Raw genomic sequence first — 16,840 nt, 5'->3', positions numbered from 1 at the left:
TAAGAAGAAAAGGAAAAAATAAAGAAGTTGATAACAAACACCCAGGCAGAAAAGTTAGAAGCAGAGAACTAAAGGTGTGCAGGTTCTCAGTCCAGGCATTTCAGGAAGAAAGCAGACACAGCCCCAGACACGGGACGGGACACATACCTGAGAAGCTGCCATTTCCTCCTCTTCTTCCTCCTACTCTGTGTCTTCTCTGGGGATGTTACGTCGCAAACTCACATCTGCATCTTGAGAAAATACCTTCAAAGGCATCCATGCAGCTGTTTAACCTGCAACTGCTGCAGGAAAAGAGAAGAAAAGGTTTTCCTGTTTCCCTCACCCTTTTCTGAGCTCCTTTTCGACTTTCTGTGTTCCCAATCTGTAGTGGGGAATCAAGACTAACCTGATAATGCTAATCACATCCTGGTGCTCTACACTATTTGCAGATCATCCGGGCTAGTTCTTCTCCTTCCTTTCCGAGTTACAGAGAACAGTTCACGAGAGACAATGGACCCTGCTTCTGGGCTACCTGACCCAGCCTTGAGGGTTGTGAAAAAAATGCAAGAGGAAGACCCGCATTCAGAGCCCTGAGGGGAAACCTCACACCTGAGACCTCAGGAAGGGAGGGTTTAGGGAGGGAACTTCTAGAAACAAAGAAGATCAACCTGATTCCCTGGGGAGGGGCTCTTTCTAGGATGGGTGTGGTGGTCCACAGTCTGCCCGTACCCTTAGGGGCTGGGAGGGGAGAGGTGAGTGAGTGGTGGGAATCACCTGGGGGTCTTGGGTTCCTGCCAGGCTTTACTTGCAGAATTCTTCCCAAAGATCTCCCCTGTCCTTAGTTTTTCTCACCCCCCTCTGCAACCTGGGGACACGGGTTTTCACACAATGATTTGCTTTGTGACCACCTCTCTGCAGGCGTGGCACCTCCAACTTCAGAGACCAGGAGCCTGGAGGCATTTCCATCCCCGCTTTCTTGGAAAAGAAACCAGGGGCAGCAGGAGACGTGGCGTGCTGCAGTCCAAGGGGACTGAGCGACTGAGCTGAACTGAACTGAGCAGGACACGCTAGGTTCACAGTGCTTATGGGCGGAGCCAAATGCCTCTGAAAACGATGCCCTAAATGCTATCTGATGACCAGCCAAGAAAGTAATGATCTGTGTTGTTATAAGTTACATCACACATGAATTAACACCTGAGAATGTTGTTGCTCTACTTCCTGTGTGTGTTTTTCTAGGTTTTATGAATCAACTGCTTCAGTTTGTTGTCTGCTCCATTTAGAGAGCTCTATTTTCCCACATCTTTAAAGTATAATGACCAAGGAAAAATTAAAGATAGAAGCATATACATCTTTCTCATATTATATATTCTAAAAAATATTCAGTCTGCATTCACCAGTACCAACTTTGTAGAAGATTTAGTTTCACAGCAGAATTGAGAATAAAGTATAGACATTTCCCATATACCTGTTGTTCCCACATGTGGACAATCTCCCTACTTAGCTTTCCCCACCAGAGTGAGCATTTGTTACCACTGATGAATCTACATGGGCAGTAAATAGATAAACTCTCTAGTTTACCCCTGGGTTCCTCTTTTAGGAATGTGCACTCCATACCTCTAGATAAATGTTTAATAACATGTGTCCATCATGACAGTTTAACACAAATTATTTCATTTGTGTTAATGAAAGTTCTCTAGACTTAGGATATTCATAGGCCCTCCTTTGAAACCCACAGTAATCATGGACCTTTTTAATCTCTTCTATATTTCTTACTAGATTCCCAGGTGACTGAGTGGTAAGGAATCTGCCTGCCGATACAGGACATCCACGTGATACGGGTTCAATCCTTGGGTCAGGAAGATCCCCTGGAGGAAGAGATGGCAAGCCACTCCAGTATCCTTTCCTGGGAAATCAATGAAGATAGGTGAGCCTGGCAGGCTACAGCCCCTGGGATCACAGATACTCAGACACAACTGAGCACACATAAGAACATTTACCTATACCAAAATGTCATATTGTAAAAATCCTACTTTTTGTAACATTTTCAAATGGGCTTCTTTCACTTAGTAATGAAGGAGGAAACAAACAGAGCTGGACTCCGTCTTAGGCCAGGCTGCGAGCATTAGGCTACACGCATGGTCACCCTCCCAGTGGACTCTGAAGTTTGCGACCCGGTGTATATGGAAATGGCATACCAATGGAAAATCAGATCCCACCCCGGCCCCCCATAAAAGAGCCTCAGGAATTGTACTAGGACTCTGTTGCCAAAAAGAATATGTTAATTATCTCTGTAACACAACAAAGTGGTAAATTCTATTCTGTTTATTGGGATATGACCACAGGCCTATTGATAAATATCCACTGTTTATTGAGTCCTGTGACACATGAATCATGGGTTAACTTTGATGGAATCTCTCTTTTACCTTGTCCAGACTAGTTTCAAGGAATTTGGGGAGGTGGGTTTCAGCAAGTTCACTTAGGGTATATAAAGTTTTCACAAAAACTGTTCGGGGTCCTTGGCTAAGAGGAGACTCTGCCTTGGCCCCGCCAGTGTAATAAACTGCACTCCACTATCTGCATTGTCCTTCTGAGTCAGTTTGTTTCCCAGAACACATGGCTACAACCGTCAAATGCATGGAATGATTGTCAATGTATTTTATGCCTTGAAAGCTTAACATGCAAAAGCTTAAGAACTACCTCTGCGCCTATATTCCTGCTCAGTAAATAAGTTCATCAATACCATTTTTGAAATTCTGTACATATCTGTTAAGACAATATTTGCACAAATATAGAGATCAGACGTGGACACAGCAGGAGAAGAAGAGGGGGACCAATTGAAAGGGTACCATTGACGTATATACACCACCATGGGTAAAAAGTTGTAGAAGACTCCTGAGAGTCCCTTGGACTGCAGGGAGACCCAACCAGTGCATCCTAGAGGAAATCAGTCCTGATATTCTTTGGAAGGACTGATGTTGAAGCTGAAACTTCAATACATTGGCCATCTGATGTGAAGAAGTGACTCATTTGAAGAGCCCCTGACGCTGGGAAAGATTGAAAGGGGGAGGAGAACAGGACAACAGAGGATGAGGTGGTTGGATGGCATCACTGACTCAATGGACATGAGTTTGAGCAATCTCCAGGAGTTGGTGATGGACAGGGAGACCTGGCGTGCAGCACTCCATGGGGTCGCAAAGAGTCAGACACGACTGAGCAACTGAACTGAACTGAGTGAAAATAGGTAGCTGGTGGGAAGCTGCTGTTTACCACAGGGAGCTCAGCTTGGTGCTCTGTGCTGAGGAGAGGGGCGAAACAGAGACCACGGGAGGGAGGGCCAAGAGGGAGAAGATTTATGTATACTTACTGCTGATTGACGATGTCATACAGCACAAACCAGCACAATATTGTAAACCAATTATATTCCAATAAATAAATAAATATATATATATATGTCTCAAAAGGAAAAAAAAGCTAAACATACTGGTCACCGGTGGTGGAGAATCCATCTCACACTGCAGGGGACAAAGGCTTCATCCCTAGTCCAGGAATACTCCACGTGCTGTGGGGAGACTAAGCCTGCGCCCCACAGTTACTGAGGCTGGGCGGGCAGCTTGCTCGTTTCGATGGGCAAGAAGCAAAAGAAAGATGCTCACCAGCGCTAAATGATAAGAAACGCAGAACAAAGCTACAGAGATGTATCGCCACATGCCAGTCAGAATAATAATGAGCAAAAAGCCCACTAATAATATCATAAACGCTGAAGGGGCTTGGAGATCAGGGAACCTCCTACATGGCTGCAGGGAATGTAAGCTGGTGCAGTCACAAGGGAGGACAGCGTGGAAGTTCCTTAAAAAACATAACCTCCTGACATTTAAGGAAATGAATTCCATGAAAAGTAGACAAAACAGATTAATCGACAAATTGACAAGTTTTACAGTTTTTAGTAAATCATCTGCAATTCTGAAACGAGTTTTGATCTAGCATTTCTAAATTCTCTAAGTTAAATGTGAAAGAATACACATAAACTCACATATTCCTTCTTGGTTTTCTCACTGCTAACATGTATACCTTCAGATATTTATATCTTGTATTCATTGTGTTATAAAATTATATTATGTATATATCTTCAGATATTTATATATTGCATTCAAAGTATGCCAAAGCCATGAGAAAACAGTTCCTTTAAGCCTTACAAGACACATGTGCTAAGAATGATACAGGGTAAGATTTTGTAAATCTTGGCTCAGAATTTTCCCATCATGGCTTTCGATTATTCTTTTTGTGACTTTGTTAAACTTACATTTGCTTAAATGAGCCCCTGAAAAGCTTTAGCTAACAGAAGAACAAAGGACAATTGCAGCAGGTGAGCTTATGACTCTAGGTCCTCAGAGAATTCACAGCAAGCCTTGAGGGCCCCTGAGGAAGGTCAAGGCTAGAACCAGGCAGAGAAAATTCCAGTACTTGGGGTTCAGACCTGACCCTGGGTGAAGTGCTGTGGGTCCCACAGGCTGAGTGTGGAGGGGTCCAATCAAACAAAGACGAGCAGGATTCTGGTGAGGTCTGAGGGTAACACTGAAGGGGGGCCTGTGCAGTAGACCCTGGGGTTCAGCAAGACTGCTGGTCCCAAGGAAGGGGTCATCTAGTGCAGGTGCTCACAGGACTGGCTGGTGTGAGTTCAAGGACCTGCAGGCTGCCTGCTCCCCAGACAGACACTGAGGCAGCAACAGCATGGAGCAGTTCAGGGGAGCTCTCAACAGTACTCTGTATGATCCTTCTTACTAGAACCACCATGATGTCCAAGTAGATAAAAATCGGAGAGGAGATACAACATAGAAATGGTGGGAAATATATGAAGTTATGAGAGGTTTAATGGCAGTAAGGAACTAGTTTCTACAGATGCCATCCCCCTGTGCTACAAATAGTTTATCATTACGTTACCTTTCCTGCAAGCTTAAATAGGTGGGAGAGGTTAATGCTGGTGGTGCGTTAACACTTCATTCATTCCACATCAATTGTAACACTGAAAAACCATTCCCTTTTATTAATTAAGGTACATTAATTTTACACAGATGGAATAAAACCTTTTCCAATTGTTGTTTAATCCTTGATTAAAATACACATTACAAGCTTCTAAAAACTTTCCTGTTTCTCTGATGAAATGATCTGAGAATGTGATTTATATGGTTTACAAAATGGAGGCTAATTTAGTAAACATGGATGGACATTAATTATATTAATATGACTTTTCCAGAGTTTTCTATACTTACATCAGCTAGAAGAGAAGGTGTCCTTACTTCAAGCCTGTCAGATAATATGCATGATATCTCTATGTTGATGTTGAAAATACCTTAGATTTTCATGAACTATCCTTCTTTTATGCTTAAAAAACAAGTGACATAATTATTGAAAACTTAGAGCAAACTTCTGTCTTACTTTGAATTATTCCCTGAACATTTTCACCTTGGTGACTACAGAGGTGTTTGACATCAGTGACAAATACCTCCATTCAGAGGTTCAGTGTGTATATAACACGACTGTGTTCTTAATCGTATAAATTGGAGAATAAATATAAATGATTCCCACTTAATATAGAAAGGATTCTCTTACCATTGGGCAACAACCATCAAAAACAGAAGTTCATATATAAAGTAGAAACAAATCCCAGCATGTAGTAATTTGAGAGTTGAATTACATTCGTTTTGGTTCCTTAATAATCTCAAATAACGTTAACTTAAACAAGGATACATTCATAATAATTATACCTCTGCAAATATCCACCCCATCATCTTGTGATCCATACTAACATATCAATTTTGTATGTGTTTTATTTATGGAATACTTGCTACAGTGTTTCTGCTTAGACTAATTGAACAAAAGGGGTACTAATGACATGCTTTCTAGTATGAATTCTCTGGTATTGAGTTACTTTTGATGTTTGATTAAGCAGTTCTCTACTTTTTTTAATTTCATTCATGTATCTTTCCAAAGAAAACACTCGTTTTTTTCAAAATTCTATATTTAGGAGCAATTTTTTTTTATCACTGATTCATTTCTAGGGTTTCTCTGCAGTATGTATTCACTGATAGTGAGTGAGGTGATGGCTGTGAGGAAATGCTTTGCCACATTCCTTACATTTCTAACATTTCTCTGCAGTATGAACTCTCTGATGCCGAGAAAGACCTGAACTCTGGGAAAAGGCTTTGCCACAGTCTGTACATTTTTTATAATTTTATAAATTTTATAATAATACATTTTATAATGTACACATTTATAAGGTCTCTCCCCAGTATGGATTCGCTGATGTTGAGTTAAAGTTGAACGCTGCTTAAAAGCCTTGCCACATGCTGTACATTTATAAGGTCTCTCCCCAGTATGGATTCGCTGATGTTGATTTAAAGTTGAAATCTCCTTAAAAGCCTTGCTACATGCTGTACATTTATTTATAAGGTCTCTCCCCAGTATGGATTCACTGATTTTCAGTTAAAGCTGAGCTTTGCTTAAAAATCTTGCCACATTCTGTACATTTATAAGGTCTCTCCCCAGCATGGATTCGTTGATGTTGAGTAAGTACTGAATAACTGATAAAGGCTTTGCCACATTCTGTACATTTGTATGGTTTCTCCCCAGCATGGATTCGCTGATCAGTTAAATATGAACTCTGATTAAAGGCTTTGCCACATGCTGTACATTTAAAATCTTTCCTTCCTGTATGAATTTTCCTATGTCTACTTAGATTTGATGAGTTACTAAAGACTTTTCCACATGTATTACACTTGCAGTGTTTCCGCTTACTCTGAATTATCTGCTGTTGAATAAGTTTTGAAGACTGGTTAAAAACTTTATCATAATCATAACAATTATAAGTCCTCTCTCTAATATCCATACTCTTATAAGTATTAATAGTAAGATTTGAGCTTTGATAAAATATATTCCTACACTTATTATGCTCAGAATTGTTGTCTGAAAATTGATGTCCCTGTTGTTTCACGAGATATGAGTCTTGGTCAACATTATGCCCAGTTTCATTGCATGAAGAGCTTCTCATTCCATCATGTATACTCTTGTAATTATTGGGGGTAGAGCTCCTGCTTAAGGCATTCCTCATTTTGTTACACTTGGAAAGTTGTTCCACACTAATTATACCTCCATATGTATTGAACAATGATGGTTGAATAAGGTCTCTCCCATTATTATCAACATTACAGATTTTGGAACAAGGAGAAAATAGCTGTTGGTTGAAGAACAGGAAACCCTTGTTAAAGGATCCCTCAAATTGATTGTATTGGGAATTTTTCCCCTCAATTTTAAGTTTCTGGTTTCCAGACATGTTTGAATGTATATTTAATAGACAGCTATGCTCAGAGTATAGGTTTGAATGAGTATTTGCAGTAGAGACTAGATGACTTTCCCGATTTTCCACATTTCCCTTCAGAGAACATGTATGTTTCAAGAGATGATGTGGGTCATCGCTGACAAATGTACACTTATCTGCAGATGTTGATGACTGAAATTGGTCATCTGAAATTGGTTTTTCCTTATTTGATTCACATCCTTGATTTCTTTTGGCAGTAATGTTTACTTTATGGGAAACTGTACCAACTTGGTTGTGTCCATCATAACATGCACTCCGCTCTTTATATGCCCTCATAGATTCGCAGTCTTTGGTTAAATGTAAATTTCCAAGGTGAAATTTTTCATAAATTCCTATCCTTGGTGTTGGGAGTAAATCTTCTAAGCCTGGCTTTTGGGTCCTCAAAACCTGGGTGTCGTGAGAAGACACAGCTGAAAGATACCAAATAATAAGTTATTCTACTTACTATTGCTGGGGAATAGAGTTTACAATTTACATAAAATTGGCATACACTTGGCTAGATTAAGCCTAAAACCAAGATAGAAGGAGTCAAGATGGCAGAGGATTCAGAAGAGGTGGAGTTCATCTCTCTCCACCAAAGCATCAAGAATACATCTTGAAGTGGAAAAATTCTCACAGAGCCCTGAGGAACACGGGCAGAGGAACTTGGACACCTGAAAGGACAAGAAAGATCCCTGCTGAGCCAGGTAGGACAAGAGAGAGATGGAGGAAAGGGAAGAGGAAAAGAAGCAGGATGGGACCCACAAAAACCTGGGGGGATCTGAAGAGAGGAGAGGTCTCCACATCCAGGGAAGCCCCTCACTGGGGGGAGCTCACTTGGGACAGAAGGGGAGCCTCGTTCTCTGTGGGAAGAGAACACGGCAACCAGCATGCAGGACAGAGTGAGACCTGTACGCAGGGTACTGACCCCTGCCCTGCCCACCCAGCCTGAGAGGGTGTCCTCCGCTGCAGACAAGGGTTGGGTGCTGAAACGTGAGGTTCGGATAGCAGACCCAGGCAGGGGACTGCGGTTGGCCGTGAGGAGACATCCTGAGTGGACGGGAGGGAGGGAGGAGCTCTGCAAATGGGATGCTTGTGGAGGAAGCCTGAACCACCAGAGAAGCAGAGCGGGGCTGTTGAGTGATGCCCGAAGGGAAGAATCTCCTTGCAGCCTCTCTGCCCCTGTGCCTGTCCCTGCCTCTCCAGGCACTAGGAATGGCTCCCACCTAGGTGTTAACGAAGGAGTTAACGAAGGCTAGGGAAGCCTGGCTTGCTGCATTCCACAGGATGGCAAGGAGTTGGACATGACTTAGTGACTGAACAACAAGGAGGCAGGTTGCATCAAGAAAGAAGGTTAGATTTATAATGACTCATAATGAAGTCTTTCTTGCAAATGTCACAAATACCCATTTTCCCCTGGAAAGTAAGGATCTTAACCTCTACTGGACAAAGCAGAAAATTCCAGGAGACATTCTAGAATGAATGAACCAAAACCCTGAGGATACATAAGGGATTCTGGAAGCAAGTTATCCTCACCCAAGCAGGCCAGATTCCCATAGTTCTCTAGCATCACGTCCCTGTACAATTCCCGCTGACCAAGGTCCAGGCATTCCCACTCCTCTTGAGTGAAATCTACAGTCACATCCTGGAATGTCAGCAGCCCCTGAAATATAATAGTCACTCAGTCATGTCTGATTCTTTCCAACCCCATGGACTGTAGCATGCCAGGCTTCTCTGTCCATGGGATTTTTCAGGCAAGAATACTGGAGTGAGTTGCCATTTCCTTCTCCAGGGGAATCTTCCTCACCAAGGGATCAGACCCAGGTCTCCCACATTGCAGGCAGATTCTTCACCATCTGAGCCACCAGGGAAGCCCCCTATCAAGGAAACAGGAAATATTTTTTAAAAGCATGCTCTGATCTAAGAATTCTGGAGTGGGGCCAATGTGTCACATTTTAACAAGCTTATTTTAACTAGTAATATTGAAAATTCTGATACGTGAATGACTGTTCTGAATAGCAAAGAGGTAGGCCACTAAGGTAAGAATTTATACTTAACCTTGAATTTTAAGTGTTTTACAAAATGGACAGGTCTGACAGAATAGTACCCATAGCAGCAATAGTCTTTGGAACTAATTAGTATATGCTATATGTCTTTCTAAAAGTTTTTACAGGGTCTTGAATGCATCACATAAATAATACAAAGTCAACAACATTGTTATTCCACCGTTTTGCAAATATTTTGACAAACATTCATTAAATGACAGATCTTGAATTTGCTTCAGTTTATGTGAACTAAAATTTAACTGGTTAAACACAAATACACAGAGACAACACTAAAGAAAGAGTATAGGAGTTTTTCTAGGGTCTTCCCTGGTAGTCTGAGCTCCCAAGTCAGGGGGCTGGGTTCAGTCCCTTGTTAGAGAACTAGATGCCACACGCCACAGCTAAAGTTTGCCTGCTGCAACAAAGTCTCCCACATGGCTCCAAGATTCTGCAGGCTACGACCAAGACACAACTCAGCCAAACATAAACACGTGTATTTTTTTAAAAGAACTTTATATAACTGGGGAGAGTACCAAAACAAGAAAAAAAATAATTTTAACATTTTCATGCTTACAGACATATATTACAATGAGACTGTATACTTACTAAGAGTGTTAAGGAAAAGCTAACATTCACAAAACTAAGATGACGGCATCCAGTCCCATCACTTCATGGCAAATAGATGGGGAAAGAGTGGAAACAGTGGCTGACTTATTTTGGGGGGCTCCAAAATCACTGCAGATGCTGACTGCAGCCACGAAATTAAAAGACGCTTACTCCTTGGAAGGAAAGTTATGACCAACCTAGACAGCACATTAAAAAGCAGAAACATTACTCTGTCCACAAAGGTCCGTCTAGTCAAGGCTATGGTTTTTCCAGTAGTCATGTATGGATGTGAGAGTTGGACTATAAAGAAAGCTGAGCACAGAAGAATTGATGCTTTTGAACTGTGGTGTTGGAGAAGACTCTTGAGAGTCCCTTGGACTGCAAGGAGATGCAATCAGTCCATCCTAAAGGAAATCAGTCTGGATGTTCATTGGAAGGACGGATGTTCAAGCTGAAACTCCAATATTTTGGCCATCTGATGCGAAAAGCTGACTCATTTGAAAAGACCCTGATGTTGGGAAAGATTGAAGGCAGGAGGAGAAGGGACGACAGAGGATGAGATGGTTAGATGGCATCACAGACTCAATGGACATGAGTTTGGGTAAACTCCAGGAGTTGGTGATGTACAGGGAGACCTGGAGTGCTGCGGTTCATGGGGTCCCAAAGAGTCAGACACGAATGAGTGACTGAACTGAAGTGATTCGTGTTCAGTTCATGTTCAGTCAGTTCATTTCATTTCAGTTCAGTTCATTCATATTCATGTCAATAAAATCAGTTCATATCCAGTTCAGTTCATGTTCAGTTTATTTCAGCTCAGTTATTCATATTCATGTCAATAAAATTGAGATTCTTTTTAATGGGTTAAAATATATACATCTATTTGTGGATGATATTCTTTGTATATTTTAAATACACTAGGGTGCAAATATATACAATGGCATAAGATAAATTAGAGCTCTTAGCTCTGAAACTTTAATTTCTTGAAAAACTGTATCATTTTGTTGAGCTGTATCTTAGAAATTCAACACAGGTGAAAACAGATTAGCACCAATATGATTGTTGCAAATATTTTGATAAAAAAAATACAAAAATGTGAGTAAGAAGACTATGTCTGTGATATGAGTGTGGAGTGTACTGGAAACATCACACTTGGGCTTGAGTGATGAAAACTCCCACTCCCAAAACCCAGTATCTATCATCAACACAGTGAGTGTTCATTTTCCAAAGCAAAGAGAAACCAAGAAGATGTGGAGTTTCTCCATTAACTCTGAGGGTTTTCACATGTTCCTCATTCCATTTTCCCACAGCCTTGTTTAAAGACAGAGGGAAAAAAATGAACTTTATAGCCTGATAATCTCAGAGAAATCACCAGAGCCAGTGGACATCATCTGTCATGGTGTAAATGGATCACACGGAAGATGTACTATGAGAACCTGGGCATTTCGGAAAAAATAAGGAAATTATAACTTGAACCTAACATAAAAAAAATCAGTTTTATGCAAAATTCATTTCATATATACTTCCTCCGTTTTGTATCCTAACAATGTGTTTAACTAGTAAGTCTTAGCATTACAGAGGACAGTATCTCCTAGTTTTCTTTTTATTTCTGAGCAGTTTCTTAAAAAATTCTGGATCACTGAGTTTATTCAATATATAAGGGCATTTTCTAACTCCTAAAGAGCTGAAATTGCATCCACATGTAAACTCATCATGGCATTTCCCCTAGTTCCCTAAGATCCCAACACCGAACCACATCCCAATGGGAATCTCGGATACCAGTGTCTCTCCGTGTTTATCTCTCACAAAGGGAATATATTCACCAGTTGAAAGTTGCTAATTGAGGTTGAGAATTCATCATGTTCCATAGAAAGCAAGGATACAGACAAGGGAGACAAGATTCTGGGACACAAGGGAGAAGTGGTCTGAAGAGCCAGGCTTCACTATGAGAAGAAGAAAAGGAAAAAATAAAGAAGTTGATAACAAACACCCAGGCAGAAAAGTTAGAAGCAGAGAACTAAAGGTTTGCAGATTCTCAGTCCAGGCATTTCAGGAAGAAAAGCAGACATAGCCCCAGACCCAGGACAGGACATGTACCTGAGAAGCTGCCACTTCCTCCTCCTCTTCCTCCTGCTCTGCATCTTCTCTGGGGATGTTATGCTGCAAACTCACATCTGCATCTTGTGAAAATACCTTCAAAGGCATCCTCAGAGCTCTTTAACCTGCAACTACTTCACCTACAGACAAAAGGACCTTGAAAAGCTGAAAAGATCCGCCTCTCCTGTCCTCTCTGAGGAGAGATTCAGGAACAATCATTTCCTACCTGGAGACCAGCCTATGGACTTATTTCTTGATTGTTCTCTCCCCATAGAGAGCTCCTAACCCTCTGCTCACACAGATGATGTGAGTTGACTTCCCCGGTCCAAATCCAGCTAGACCAACCCTGCTGCCTCTCCGGGGACTGACGCCGGGCCTCAGCTCTCACAAATGCACCAGGAGCCGCGTCCTTAACCCGGGCCCCCCTTAGAGTCCCCTGGAGCACTTCCTACACACCACACTGGGGCTGCCACAGGCCTAATAGAGAACTCTGGGGAGGGCGCCGGGGAGGTCATGTCCTAGCACTGGTCACGTGACCCTGATGGGAAACAGATGGAAACCACTTGGCCAATGGTTCAGATTCTTCCTGAACCATTTCAATGAATATGAACCCCTCAAGGTCAGGTCCCCACTCTAAGAAGTTAGGAATCTGCAGGTCTGAGGTGGTTCATTAAATACGTCTTTAGCATGTTCTCTGTTCTGATGCTTCTCCCCCAAGACCCACACTCAGGAGCCCTGAGCTTCAGTCCTCACACTCAGCAGAGCTAAGACCTCCTCTCAGGAGGGGACGGTTTATGGTGGGAATTTCTGAGTGAGGTCAGGCTAGAACCAGGCAGAGAAAGCTGCAGTACTTGGGGCTCAGGCCTTTCTAAGTGGCCCTGGGTGAAGCGCTGTGGGTTCCCCAGGCTAAGTGTGGATGGACCCATTCAAACCAAGAGGAGCAGGAATCTGGTGAGCTCTGAGGGTGTCAGTGAAGGGGGGGCCTGTGAAGTAGGCCCTGGGGTTCAGCAAGACTGCTGGTCTCAAGGAAGGGGGTCACCTAGAGCAGGTGCTCACAGGACTGGCTGGTGTGAGTTCAAGGACCTGCAGGCTGCCTGCTCCCCAGACAGATGCTGAGGCAGCAACAGCATGGAGCAGTTCAGGGGAGCTCTCAACAGTACTCTGTATGATCCTTCTTATTAGAGCCATCACCATGCCCCAGCAGTTACAGAGAGGGGAAAAAGTACAATGGAGAAACGATGGGAAATACATGATCAAATTATATGAGGCTTAAGGGCAGTAACAGATGTCATCCCACAGTGCTACCTAATAGTTTACTGTTACGATTCTTTCCTGCAACCTTAAATAAGATGGGAGAGGTTAACGGTGGTGATAGGTAAACACTTCATTCATTACACATCAACTGTATCTCCGGAAACCATTCAGTTTTATTGATCACATGTATGAATAGCACACGTAGTCAGAATGAAACCTTTTACAGTCCACTGTGTGATCCTTGATTAGAATACAGATTACAAGCATAGACCATGATATTCATTTTTCTGATACAATTTGGTCTGAGAGTTGCGCTTTCTATGTTTACAAAATGAAGGCTAATCATTTAATAAACAAGACACAGATTAATTACATGATTTTTCTGGGAAGGGTTTTTTTCAGGGTATCAGAGAAGTCTTTATTTCAAACATGTCAATTAATATTCTTGACTTCTGTTAGTATTATAAAGATGCATCAAAATTTCAGTGAACTGTCATTGTATTATCCTTAAAAAGCAGTGACACTGAAATTTTAGAACAAACCTCTGTGGAATTATTTCCTGAACACTTACATCATGGTGACCTACAGGGTTGTTTGACACCAGTGACAAACACCTCCATTTAGATGTTCAGTGTACATGTTATATTACTATGTCCTTAATGTCCTCAGTGGAGAATAAATACCAATGGTTCCTACCTCATGTAGGATTCTCTTCTCACTGAGGCAGCAACCATCAAAAACTTAAGTTCACACGCACAGTACAAACAAAGCATGACATGTGGTATTTTGAGGGTTGAGTTACTTTCATGTGGTTTTCAAATAATCTCAAATATGTCAAAGCAAACAAGAATACATTGCTAATAAGTGTACCGCTCCACACACAACCCTCCATCCTGGGATCCATCCTAACATATCAATTTTCTCTGTGTTTTAACTATGGATTGCTATCTACAGTAATTCTCCTTCAGAGGAAATATGAAGTGCTTCCTAGTATGCATTCTCTGATATTTATTTAGATTTGATTTTTATTAAACCTTTCCTACTTTTTTTTACATCATCACATATCTTTCCTGTATAAATGCTCTCGTGTTTTCTAAAGCGTAAAGCATGTTCTCTGTTCTGATGTTTCTCCCCCAAGACCCACACTCAGGGTCTTTCATCACTTACTACATTACGAGGGTTTCTCTCCAGTATGTGCTCTCTGATGTCTAGTGAGGTGAGAGCTCTGATTAAAGCCTTTGCCACTTTCCTTACATTTAAATTTTTAAGTTTTCCCTGAAGGATGAATTCTCTGATGTTGACTAAGACTTGAGCTCTGGGTAAAGGCTTTGCCACATTCTTTACATCTGAATGGTTTCCAGTACAAATTTGCCAATGTTGAATAAAGCTAGGAATTTGGTTAAAGGCTTTGCCACAACCCTTATATTTATAAGGTTTCTCTCCAGTATGAATTATCTGATGCCTATTAAGAGTGGAACTATGATTATAGGTTTTGCCACACTCTGTGCATTTATAATGTTTCTCCTCAGTATGAATTCTCTTATGTTGAATAAATTTTGAGCAATGGATAAAGGCCTTGCCACATTCTGTACATTTCTTAAGTCTTCTCTGAATCACCAACATGAATTTGCAAATGTCTAGCAAGAATTGATATCTGATTAAAGGTTTTTCCATGTTAAATATATTTATAAGGCTTCTCTCCAGTATTAATTTGCTGATGTCGAGTGAGATATGAACACTGGATAAAGGCTTCACCACATTCTATACATTTGAAAGGTTGCCATCCTGTATGAATTTTCCTATGTCTACTTAGATTTCATGGTTTAGCAAAGATTTTACCACATTTATGACACTTGTTATGCTTCTGAGGATTTTGAATACTCTGCTGTTGAATAAGTTTTGAAGATTGATTTAAAACTTTCCCATACACACCACAATCATAAGTGTTGTCTCCAATGTGAACACTCTTATATAGAGAAAGATGCGATCTTTGATAAATGATATTAATGCATTTATTACTTTTAAAATCGTTGTCTGAAGATTGAGGTCCCTGATGTTTCATAAGACTTGAGTCTTGGTCACTTTATGCCCAGTTTCACTGCATGAAAATCTTCTCACTTCCCTATAAATATTCTTGTGATTGTTGGAGTTAGCACTCTTGCTTAAAGCTTTACCCATGTTACTACACATGAAAAATTCTTTCACATTAAGTATACCATGATATGTCTTCAACCATGATGGTTGGATTAGACTCTTTCAAAATTATCAACATTACAGACTGGAACGAAGAGAAAATAGCTGTTGGTTGAAGAATATTGAACCCTGGCTAAAGAATCCCTCAAATTGATTATACCGGGAATTTTTAACCTCAATTTTAAATATCCGGTTTTCAGACATATTTGAATGTGTGTTAGATTGAAGCCTGCATTCAGAAAGGTTCGAATGAGTATTTGCAGTATAGACTAGGTGACTTTCCAGATTTTCCACATTTCCTTTCAGAGAACATGTACATTTCAAAAAAGCGTAAGTCTTTGCTTACAAACATACACTTCTCAGCAGATGTTAATGACTGAAATGAGTGTTTTTCCCAGTTTGATTCCCATCCTTGATTTCTCTTGGCAGTAATGTTTACATTGTGAGAAACCATCCCAGTTTGGTTATGTCCATCATAACTTCCTCTCTGCCTTTCACACGCTCTCGTATCTTCCCAGTTTTTTGTTAAATGTAAATTTCCAATGTGAAATCTTTCATATATTGTTAACTTTTCTTTGGGGAATAAATCTTCTAAGCCTGGCTTTTGGGGCATCAAACCCTGGATGTCATGAGAAGACACAGCTGAAAGCAAATAACAAGTTTTTCCACTTACTATTCTCAGTGAATATACTTTACGACTTAAATAAAATGGATACTTGCTTAGCTGGGTTAGGAATAAAACAGACACAGGAATCAAGACGGCAGAGGATTAGGAGTTCATCTCGCTCCACAAATGCATCGAGAATACGTCTGAAATGGAACAATATTCACGGAGCCCCTTCTGAACACTAGCAGGGGACCTTGGCACCTGAAAGGACAAGGAAGATCCCCTCATAGCCAGGCAGGACCAATGAGACAAGAAGGAAAAGGGTGAGGAGAGGAAGTGGGGCGGGACCTGCAACCCTAGAGGGGAGCTCACCAGGACGGAAGGGAGCCTCATTCTCTGATTGGAAGAGAAGGCAGCACCAGTCAGAGGCAGGCAGGACGGAGTGAGACCTCCGCAGAGGGTACCGACCCCAGCCCTGCTCCCCCAAGCCTGAGAGGGTGTCCACCATTGCACACAAGGGCTGGGTCCTCAAATGTGGGGTTTGGAGAGCAGACCCAGGCAGAGGACTGCGGTTGGCTGTGAGGAGACACCTGAAGGGACGGGAGGGAGGAAGGAGCTCTGCAAACAGGACGTTTGTGGAGGAAGCCTGAACCACCAAAGCGCAGAGCAGCGTCGTTGAGAGACGCCTGAAGGGCAGGGCCGCCACCCCAT

Source organism: Cervus canadensis, chromosome 18 (genome assembly GCF_019320065.1).
Source record: "Cervus canadensis isolate Bull #8, Minnesota chromosome 18, ASM1932006v1, whole genome shotgun sequence".
Lineage (NCBI taxonomy): Eukaryota > Metazoa > Chordata > Mammalia > Artiodactyla > Cervidae > Cervus > Cervus canadensis.
The sequence above is the reverse complement of the archived record's forward strand: the minus strand, read 5'-3'. Positions refer to the sequence as shown.